This window comes from Sphaeramia orbicularis, chromosome 20 (assembly GCF_902148855.1).
Source record: "Sphaeramia orbicularis chromosome 20, fSphaOr1.1, whole genome shotgun sequence".
Classification (NCBI taxonomy): Eukaryota; Metazoa; Chordata; class Actinopteri; order Kurtiformes; family Apogonidae; genus Sphaeramia; species Sphaeramia orbicularis.
The window spans coordinates 8,552,323-8,563,699 of record NC_043976.1 but is presented as its reverse complement, the minus strand read 5'-3'; positions in this window follow the sequence as shown (position 1 = coordinate 8,563,699).

Genomic DNA, 11,377 nt, shown 5'->3' with positions numbered 1-11,377 from the left:
CTGTATACTTGGTAGAGCACCATAATACGGTTAGGGCTACGATGAACAAAGGTTGCACACATGACATTTATGCATTTTTTGATTATGCATATTTGATGTTCAGGACCCTTAAACTGTGTTTCCCTCTGTACAGATGCAAGAAAATGGACTTTTCCAAAATCTCAACTTTGGAAGGAGTTTTCAGAAATACTTTTCAGTGACCTAAACCAGACTTTTCATGTGGATCAAAGGCAAAAACACATGAGAAAATATCAACTTTTCCAGATACCCAGCTACATGTACATGGCATTAGCTGTAATATACCAGACTAATGTCATGAAATTGTGTTGTATGTCACGCCAGCTCTTAAGGCATTTGGTGTGCTATATGTACGTATTTTTATCCTTTTGCATGTTATTCAACACCATTTGATTGTGTGTCAGTGTACGCCAAGATCTCCGGTTCACATATCCGTAATCGCTAACCCTAATCCTAATCCTAACCCCAACCCTAACCCTGAACCTAAACCTAACTGCTAGACACGTGGTATTTTATGCGGCATGAACAAACACGCAGAAAGCTTATAATGCATACAGATAACACGCCAATTAAAAATGGCGTGTTATCTGTACGCAATTCATGATATCATGTTGAATATACTAGTTACTGGTCATCATTCGTCAGTGCAAAAGAAGTGTTTTATATAGGTAAGATTTTTTTGGGATTAATGACACATGAAGGGTAAAATATTAGAATTAAAGAAAAATATGAATATATTTTCATATTAAATCGCTATAAAATAATCATGTAACATTTTCTGTGGCTTTATATTAATTTAGTGTTGAATTCTGACAAGGTTTATTTATAATTCGGGGAAAAAGTGGTTGCTGCTGTGAAAACACTTTGGGTCATTTTGGCTCCAGTTTAGGAATTCCTTGGCTTAATTCCTGAAACTGTAACCTCATTGATCATGGAGAACATGGCCTCCTCCTTTCCACTGACTGGAGTATGTGGTGATTACAAGACCTTCATGCCATCTACTCTTATAAAACACAGCCAAGACAAACTCCCAAATCAAGGACAGCTAAGCAGAATATGATGGGAATGAGTAGGCAAAGTTTCACAAAATGTTCACAAAAAGTTAGTAGACACACCAGGGAAATCAAATACATCTCCAAAGGGTTTATGATCCATTTTGAAGAACTAGAAGTTGAACAGGACATGCTTAATGTGTAGATCAGCACATCAAAAGCACTGGGAGATTGAACAGAAGTCTGCTGGAGCTGGCTGGAACATCGTTTTTGACCCGTTGCTTACTTTAGGTCAAGCATTTCCAGAATACGCTGCAATCGTGCAGGAGCCTGATGACGAAAATGGAGAATGAAAGATGCAAGTTAAGGCCATTAAGAGACTACTTTATGGAATATGAGCAATTGGTGCATTGGAGCTCAGCTAAAATATCTGACCGTAATATGTTCTCAGACACAGTGCGTCCTCAGGAAAAGGTTATTGCCTCCATTTGAGTCATGTCCGTTAATGCACACAGGGGATGGAAATGTAGGAATGAGTAACAGGAAAATGTACAATGTTAGTCTGCCGTGCTGTGGAACCAAAGGAGATCAAACAATAATCTGAGAGTTTCCTTTTAAGGTTACTGTGATGTGGGTTTCTGTGTGTGCACTTCTAATTCACATTCTCTTATTTGTCATGTGTCCATCACTAGTCACTCATAATAAACACTGAAACATTCCTGGTAAAGAGTTACATATTAGCATATATAATTTTTTTCCTTTCTCTTGGTTCATCTGGTTATACACTATATTGCCAAAAGTATTCACCTACCCATCCAAATAATCAGAATCAGGTGTTCCAATCACTTCCATGGCCACAGGTGTATAAAATCAAGCACCTAGGCATGCAGACTGCTTTTACAAACATCTGTGAAAGAATGGGTCACTCTCAGGAGCTCAGTGAACTCCATCGTGGAACTGTGATAGGATGCCACCTGTGCAACAAATCCAGTTGTGAAATTTCCTGGCTCCTAAATATTCCACAGTCAACTGTCAGCTGTATTATAAGACAGTGGAAGTGTTTGGGAACGACAGCAACTCAGCCACGAAGTGGTAGGCCACGTAAACTGACGGAGCGGGGTCAGCGGATGCTGAGGCGCATAGTGCGAAGAGGTCGCCAACTTTCTGCAGAGTCAATCGCTACAGACCTCCAAACTTCATGTGACCTTCAGATTAGCTCAAGAACAGTGCGCAGAGAGCTTCATGGAATGGGTTTCCATGGCCGAGCAGCTGCATCCAAGCCATACATCACCAAGTGCAATCCAAAGCGCCGGATGCAGTGGTGTAAAGCACGCCGCCACTGGACTCTAGAGTGGTGGAGGAGCCTTCTCTGGAGTGACCAATCGCGCTTCTCCATCTGGCAATCTGATGGACGGGTCTGGGTTTGGCGGTCGCCAGGAGAACGATACTTGTCGGACCGCATTGTGCCAAGTGTAAAGTTTGGTGGAGGGGGGTTATGGTGTGGGGTTGTTTTTCAGGAGCTGGGCTTGGCCCCTTAGTTCCAGTGAAAGGAACTGTGAATGCTTCAACATACCAAAACATTTTGGACAATTCCACGCTCCCAACTTTGTGGGAACAGTTTGGAGCTGGCCCCTTCCTCTTCCAACATGACTGTGCACCAGTGCACAAAGCAAGGTCCATAAAGACATGGATGACAGAGTCTGGTGTGGATGAACTGGACTGGCCTGCACAGAGTCCTGACCTCAACCCCATAGAACACCTTTGGGATGAATTAGAGCAGAGACTGAGAGCCAGGCCTTCTTGTCCAACATCAGTGTGTGACCTCACAAATGCGCTTCTGGAAGAATGGTCAAAAATTTCCATGAACACACTCCTAAACCTTGTGGACAGCCTTCCCAGAAGAGTTGAAACTGTTATAGCTGCAAAGGGTGGGCCGACGTCATATTGAACCCCATAGACTAGGAATGGGATGGCACTGAAATTCATATGCGAGTCAAGGCAGGTGAGCAAATACTTTTGGCAATATAGTGTATTTTTGTAGTATAGTAATAATAATAATAGTACAAATAATAATAGTACTACTACTACTACTACTACTACTACTACTTCTACTACTACTACTACTACTACTACTACTACTACTACTACTAATAATAATAATAATAATAATAACTGTATTTATATAGCACTTTTAAAAACTGAGTTTACAAAGTGCTTTGACAGACAAAGCAGAAGGGCATAACAGAAGAACACAAGATGCAAGCAAAGACACTAAAACATAAAAAATAACACAATAAAAGACATATGTACAGCAAACACGAAAACATCACACTCAAAATAAATTTGAGTGTATAGAAGTAGAGAGGGCAGAAATTACGTAACATGATGCTGTCAAATCAATGCAAAAATGAAGGAATAAAATAAAACATCATGTATGTTAATATAAATGAATAACCAAAACAGGGTAAAATTAAATATTCAACATTAAAAAGGGACAACCTTACATAAAGGCAAGTCTATAAAAATGTGTTTTAAGAGGGGATTTTAAAAAAGGCAATCAGAATTATTACTAATGCAGATTTTTATGCAACAACAAATTCTATTTTTACAGAGCTTAATTTACTGAAAATACATGATCTTGTTGACATTAATACAGTGGTAGTGATGTACAAGGCACACAATAATCTTCTCCCTCTTTACATCCAGGAGATGTTTGAATGTAGGAAAAGTCACTATGGCCTCAGGGGAACCGGCATTTGATAAAAAAAAAAAAAAAAAAAAGCTAAGGTAAGAACAAATAATAAAAGTCGATGTATTTTTGTTAGAGGGGTTAATCTTTGGAATGGCCTGGAAGATTGATTAAAACAGACTAAAACAATTTAAACTTTTAAAAAGATGTACAAATGAACTATCATTCAAAAATACGGAGCTCAGGATGGACTAAAGAAAATACTTAAGAGTAGGATCAATATTGGTAGTTGAGATAAGGACATGATTTACCTGAATTAAATTAAATATGTATTCTCTTCTGTTGTATATTTAGCAATGATTACATCGAATTTTTGTTTTGTTTTGTTTTCATATGGAAACATTGTGTTAATTGTAAATAGGGTAAGGCAAAATAAGTCTTAACTTCAGCCTAAACCCTTTTGGTCGCATTGAAAATGGAACAATGGACATGTTGTTTTTGTTTGTTGTTTCAAGTAATTAACGACTGAATAAACTACTACTTCACTTCAAATTTTAAAGATGTTATTGATTACGCAAGCCTTATCTCCTGGGGTAGGCCATTCCAAAGTGCAGGGGCCCTGATGGAGAAGGCGCGTCACCTTTCGATTTAAGCCTCGACCTTGGAACAGCCAGGAGCCCTCCGCCCGAGGATCTAAGGCTGCGTACTGCCTCATAATTGACTAGCATGTCAGCTATGTAACTAGAGGCCAGGCCCATTTGGGTTTTAAAAATGATCAGTAAAATCTTAAAGTCAATTTTAAAATACACAGGAAACCACTGGAGTGAAGCCAGGACTGGGGTGATGTGATATCATCTGTTAAAACCAGTAAGAAGCGTAGATGCTGCATTCTGGACCAGTTGGAGGCGGGACAGTGATTTTTGGCTAATGCTGGACAGGAGTGAGTTACAGTCGTCAAGTCTGTGGATAACTGTTTCCAGATCGGAGTGTGGGACTATTGGTTTGGTTCTTGAAATGAGATTGAGAAAACAGGACTAGACAACTTTATTGATGTGTGATTGGAAGGTGACATCTGAATCAATTACACTGGTCTACAATTTTTTAGAAATGATTTGCTTCAGAGATTAAATGTGCTAAATGTTACATATTTTTATAAGATTAATTGGAAAATAAATGACAAAAGTGCCGGTTTGCTGATGTTTTCAAGGTATATGATTAAGTGTTATTACACATATATATTGGTTTATGTACATTTATATAATAGTTTTATAAATCTTCCACTAAATAGAACCTGTAAAGTGAATGTATTCTAATGTGCAGACTGTTTTGAAGCAGATCTTGTAGCTCTGAGACAAATATTCCTTTTGAGTCAAACCCATTCTCTTGTTAATTCTTGAATGTCACATTTTGACCCAAGGCTGTATCTTGGAAAGTTCAGCCAACCAGCATTTTTTACTTGATTTTTCTTTATCAGTGACTCTCATGTGGTAAAATTTCATTACTGTTATTCTGGAAGCATTTTCCTTGTAGACCAGTGTTATTACTCCAAGATTTCTGTCAGTGGGCGTGACATAATACCACTCTTAGTTAAATGTACATATGTGGTTTTACGCGTATATATGTGCATATGTGATATGAAAATGTCAACAGTGATGTCTGCAGGAGAAATCAGATCAGTCAATGATTTTAGGTGTTAGCTACAGAAAAAACAGATTGAGTGTGGGTACCAGAGATGTAGTTTAATATTTTTAAGTGATTTTAAACATTTTTGATTATCCAGTAAGTGTGTGATTTTATACTAATGCTGCCTTCACGTGCTATTGGGAAGATGATCCTTTCCACTTGAAATGAATGGATTCAGAATGACGAGTGTGTTGTGTTCAAGTGTTTTTGTTGTTGTATAGTGAAATGAAAAATGGCTGACACACAATTTACCGTGACCTATTACTTGGGTAAAACAGTGTCGGACGTGTTATTTTCAAGTTCATAACTAGTATTGACCATAATTCCCATAAGCACATGAAGTCAGGGTAAATTTTAACAACCTCACACCTCGCACATTTCCTTTTGATACAGTACAGTACAGTTTGGAATGGGAAGGCCTGGCCGGGCGAGTGTTTCCACTCTTGGTTGTACCTCACTTGGTAGGCGGGGCTTAGGCCAAAGACCTAGTGTATCGTCATACTGGTGCAACAACAACGAACAGTGGAGGACATCCAAGAGCAAAGACTGACATTTTTCTGTCACCAAAGCAAAACATTGTCTTAGGTGACACCAGTCTAGTTTTGCCCTATAATTACCGTACCATTTTCTTATGGAAGCCAACCAAGAAATGGTGCATGTATGGGTCAGTTGTTTGAGCCACCTTTACAGTGGAAACACACAAAATAAGAAACTGTACTGTACCAACCTGAACCATACCACTCAGGAGAAAAGTGCTAAAATGCTTGGACAACAAAATGTAAACAATACTTACTATATCTAGTTGTTCTCTCTACTCCTCCTAATACTTAAACTGAAACACCTACTGCATTTGATAACAATAATTGCCACTTCATTGTATTTTTGAGAAGATATTTAAACCATGTTTGACTTTTTCCTATCCAACATGTCTGTTTGAGTAAAAAAAAAGAAGAAGTAGGTGCTTTACTGGGTCAAAAACATTAAAAGTAGATTTATATGAAGGAACCACATGCCCATCAAGGACAGGGGTGATGGTCTCCCTATAGGCAATAAAGGACTTGAATATCAATAATAAATTAAATAGTTTTTTTTGCTCTTCTGTTTATTCCTGTTGGAGTGTTTGGATTGATATTATTGTTCAAACACTGTGTATTTATTATTTTTGTATCGTCACTTCACTTCAATGCCATAGTTTGCTCTATCCAGGGAAACTGTGGTTTGTTTAAAATGCATTATCCACTGCTCAAATTACAACCCTTATTATAACAAAGGAAAGTGTGTTTATTTGTTGTACGACAGGGCCTGAAGAGTGAACTGTTTCCTCCAAACACATCTGTCAAAGACTAATCTGTTTGTTACTACAGAAATGACAAAACACCGCCAGCATGGCGCAAGTCACCCTTTTCCCGGAGGACGGGGTGTGTTTATATGGACCGAAGGGCCTCAGGGCTATTGACTCAGCTGAGCCCAAACTCCCAGCAGCCCTACAAAGTAAGCGCTCGGTTGGAGGAAGTGGGTACAAGCAGAGATACTGTAGATACCCTGTAGATTCCCACACATCCTCTCATCTTAAAATTAGAGGCAAGATTTCATGATGTTAGTTTAATATTTGTATGTTTTCTCCTTGCATAAAAATGTGGTTGTCTTTGAGTTGCGATCATATTTCCCAGCTTGGTTGTGGCTCTTGTACAACAGAGGGGGTCATGGGTGAGAAAGAAAACTCAATGCTGTTCACATACTGTTTACGTAAGGAAAGCCTGGCAGGGGATAAGAACAGGTTCCAGACACTTGTCCACCAGTACAATCATAGGGTCTTACACACACATGCAGACGCTCACAAGCTGAATGTACTGAACAAATATGTACAACAATAGCCAGATAATCTACAACAGTACCCCCACAGACATACACACAAAAAGTGACTGACCAGAAGAGTTAAGACCTGTGTTTGACTTCACACACCCATCTTGTTTAGTGTCTTACTGCTGTCAAGTGAATAACAAGAAACTATTCTGACAAAAGAACACAGAGACTGATGTACTTGTTTACACTCTTGCAATCTGTGTCTGAGATGTCGCAAATGGAATGACAAATGTTTTAATCAAGAGAATCAAACCTTGAGTGCACATACTCACTTCCTTGCTTGAAGGCAACATTACCTCTTCCTCCATTAACTCAGCCTATAAAAGCTTGTTTGGCTGAAAAGATAGTACCTCAACGAAGCAAGAGAAATGCATTTACATGACAGGTTCTGTTTTATTGAATTCAAGAGTCATCCCTCTGATAATCCTCACAGGACCGGACGGAAGCATGAATGACTTTTTATCCTCCCAAGATCTACTAAAGTGCTTAAAATATTCATGGGAGAGGTTACACTAAAGAAGAACTAGCAAGCCTCCCTCAGCACCACAGCAGTATTTTCCCATCCCTCCCTGTGCATAGATGTAAAAATGCAACCTTGGGGAGCCCAGACCTAAACAATGTAGCTCTTGGAGGCCTGTTAGAGGCCTTCCCACCATTCTCCCCAATCTCTTAGACACTTCCTGTTTGTATAATAGACTTGTTGTCATTGACATATCTGTTCTTTTGCTTCTACCGAGAGGAGTGTGGTGTCACATAATTTTACATCGACTGGGTCAGCTTCTAGGTCAGCAAGTTCCGTGACGCTAAGCAGTTACTGAACAAGGACAAAGGTCAATCCAACATCAGTATCATGGCAGGTTGGGCACACATTCCTAATTAGTACAGTACCAAATGACGACAACAACACAATCAGCGACGTGACAATGCACACTTTCAGTTACTTGTTGTCCACTTCCTTTTATCCTCCCACGCAAACAGCACTTTGACTCAGTGGCAGTGGCACTAACAAGGTCTATTCAATGTGAGAGAGCAGTAAATATTTTCCGAGCCTTGACTGCAACAGATGGGTGGTGTCTGAGCTGTCCTTGACACCTACGCAGCACACTGAGAAAATAAAAGCCCTGTTAAAGTCACATTGGATGAGTCCCTTATGAGCCATATGAAGGTGATATATGTAGCGCTCAGTGTTTAGGGCTGTCAAGAGCCCAGCAATTAGTTCTGTACAGATGGATGTTTGTATTGTCTTTTTTTTTTTTTTTTTTAAGTGTTGGTTCTCTGTTAGACCAAAAAGAAAAAACACATATTTTCAGCATTTCTGTTTTGAAGTACCGGAAAATATTTGTTATGAAGTGGCATTACATCAGCTTTAAGACGCTTGTATTCTGTATGTAAGACCAGAAAAAGTCCTCTGTTATTATGGCATCAGGATCCAAAATGTCAATCTTGGAGTAACGGAATGTGTCCACATCGACAACTCTATGATAACATGCTGTCCTGCATACCGCATATCATGTAGTAATGCATTAATTTGACAGATGTGTGTTGTTTAGTCATGAAACTGATTTACTATGTGAACTCAGAGCACAAGTTGATATTTGGCATCCAAACATTCTTTATCAACAGGCCCAGCACTAAATGACAAGCAATGGAAACTTAGAGTTTGGTTCTATTTGTACTGAAAGTGGGGTTTAAATGCTATGAGCAGTGGGAATAACAGCAGTCAGAGTGATTTAAAACATGTGGGCAAAGAAGAAAAAATACTGACTGGAAGAAATTAACCACACTCTCTAAGAATTATGCAGTAATGATGAGCAGCAAATGGCTATTAAGACAATGGTGTAAAATTATGAAAGCATTGATTTTACTCCAGTATAGCCACAGTTTAAAGCGCAGAACAGCAAACTAGTAGGATAAAGCAAATAAATGAAAATGAACATAACATAGATTAAATGTATTATCTCACTAATTCATCATTTCCATTACAAAAATGGCAATATAATAATAATAATGATAATAATAATAATAATAATAATAATAATAATAATAATAATAATAATAATAATAATAATAATAATAAATTAGATTAGATTTCTATATAGCTTTTCAAGGCACCCAAAGTGCTTTACATTATTGATCCATTATTCATTCACTCACATATTCACACTCTGGTGGTGGTAAACTAAGTTTGTAGCCACAGTTGCCCTGGGGCAGACTGACGGAAGCATGGTTGCCAATTCACGCCAAACAGCCCCTCCGACCACCACCAAACATTCATACGCATTCGAACTGCCAACCCTGTTATTGGATGACCCTCTCTACCACCTGAGCCATGGCCACCCCAATATGAGTATGCAAGAAGTCCTTAAAGGTATTAAATATCTCTTTAAGCCAATATTTAAGGCATGAAACCATGACTGACACTGAATTGCATTTCCCAAAACAGGGAAACCGTAGAGCAAATAGTCAATAACAACTATCAAGCATGAATCATCTTAGGCCTACTTATCCATGCGAATTGGAAGAATGAAAGCTTCATAACTTGTAAGAAAAATAGGACCAATGGCCCTGTAGCTTACCGGCCAAATTAAAAGCTTTGGGAAATGTATCCAGATGCCATTTACCATCACCCAGTTATGTGTATTTATTATATTACAGAAATAACCCATGTTTTGGTCATATTCCAATCAGATCTGTAAAAAAGTCAAATTCCAACTTGATATCATTGATACTTACTGATTTATTGTATCAATCCACTTCCTATCTGTTATAATGGGAAAACTTTTCAAAATCGCACCAAATTTAGAATCAGATCCGGATCAAAATAATTTCAATACCTTGTGCTGACATCATCATACAGAAGCTGTATACCAAGTTTGAAGTCAATCAGAACTGTAGTTTCGGAGAAGAAGACGATTGAAATTTTTTCCCCATAAGAGCCCATGTTAAATTTTCTGTAAGTTCCCGGATCCGGAAGAAGATCCTGATCAGCATGTGGACATTATGTTTTGGTCATCTCCCCATCAGGGCTGGACTGTAGAAATTTACACTGGATATCATTTATATTTACTGAGTTATTGCATCGATCCACTTCCTATCTCTTATAACAGGGAAATTTTTCAAAGTCGCACCAAATCCAGAATCAGATCAAGATCCAAACAATTTCACTAACTTTTGTTGACATCATCATAAAGAAGCTGTATACCAAGTTTGAAGTCAATCGGAATTGTAGTTTTGGAGAAGAAGACGATTGAAAGTTTTGTTATGGACGATAGATGACGATGGACGCCGCATGACGACAATAGCTTACGGCCTGTCAGCTGGTAAGCTAAAAACAAGTTCTAAACAACTTAAGCAGCATACAACAAAAAATACAACCATTGCAAGTAATGCAAATGCTCAACAGTATCAGTCAAGCAAAACTCCAACCTAGGCAAGTGATGTATGTCACACTCACAAACACCGGATTGGCTTTATTTATAACCTGTTAGCAGACTGGTGGAAAATGTGTCACAGATCCAACCTACCATAGCAGTGACAGAAAACGCTGCTTTGTCCATAAATGCAGAGGTCAGATGGAGTCAGTTGGTCACAGCAGGAGACAGAACACCAAGCAAACCGGTTCCAGAGGACAGGTCATGACACAGGTGGCAGATGAATGGGTGAATTATACATTCCCAACAGCCTCAGGTTTTTTTAATTTTATGATAAATAAATAATTAAATAATAATAATAATAATAATAATAATAATAATAATAATAAATAAATAAATTTTACAATTTGAAGTAGTTTAATGGCAGAGTTAACAGCATTAGCTAGCATATGTAGTATTAACACTGAGATCCTTGACAGTTTAGGAATTAACAGTTAGCAGCTTATTATATATAGTTAGTAGCTCTACTCTGATATTATTCACACCAGAAAAGCACAACTATTACACATTATGCTAGGCTAAACATATATGCTAGCTTTTTACCAATGCTTACTTAAGCCTGCTACATACATACAAGAACAAGCTGCGAGAACTCCCAAACTAGGGTTGTAAGAATAAAATGACGTCATTTTGTTCTCACAGCCCTGGGAGCAAGAAAAAATTTCTGTTTTTGCAGAGTCTGTAGCAGGCTTTATGATAAT